Source organism: Periplaneta americana, chromosome 1 (genome assembly GCF_040183065.1).
Source record: "Periplaneta americana isolate PAMFEO1 chromosome 1, P.americana_PAMFEO1_priV1, whole genome shotgun sequence".
Lineage (NCBI taxonomy): Eukaryota > Metazoa > Arthropoda > Insecta > Blattodea > Blattidae > Periplaneta > Periplaneta americana.
The window spans coordinates 222998056-222998871 of record NC_091117.1 but is presented as its reverse complement, the minus strand read 5'-3'; positions in this window follow the sequence as shown (position 1 = coordinate 222998871).

Sequence of the window (816 nt, the reverse complement as noted above, 5' to 3'; positions counted from 1 at the left end):
TAGCATTCCACTTGCGAATTTCAGTTCATTGTGGGAAGGCCGGATACACACTTTTGATATCTCCCCTCGCTTCCATTGCACTAAGTTTGATAACTCGCACTCACTTCACTGCCTGCAAGTTCTGCACGGTGGATTTGGTTTCGCACAACTAGCTCGTACGTGGCTGAGTAACAATGTAGCACTCAGTGGCGCACGAAAACTGTGGTGGCCGTCTGTTTGAGGTCCTCTGGAATACTGCTAGGCGGTTTCGCCGGTGATACCTCGATGTCTTCCAGCTCGGTCTCCTCGTCGGGATGCACCTGGATGTCCGCTGGTGGGTTACACCTACGAGTCCTCGGTACTACTTGCGGTTTGTATGAACCAACATACCTGCCTCGTACTTTCTGCAAACATCCTCGGACATTTTGTCTGAATACAAGCAATGCTATTACAGCTAACACTATTACAATAATTGTGGTATATACAAAGCTATAGTTAGTTCCATTGTTATTTACATTATTCATTCTTAACTCTGAGGCCAGCCCTGTTACATCGAACGAGCGTCTGGTCTGAACTGCCTCGCTCTTTGCGATCACACTGTTCAATGACATCATAGCTTCTGGTGAAGAAATTTCTGGCAATTTTGCAGCTAACATCTGCGCTTCTTCAAATTGTAATAAATCTTTAATTTGAGGTAAAACAATATCAGGATTGCTTTTAAAAGATAATTCAGTTCTTCCCATAGAATGCGGAAAGAGTTTAAATGAGTCAGAATAGATGTAACAATTTGAACTCTCCCTGACGATCCCAGTGTCCTCCAACTGTAAAGTTGTTACC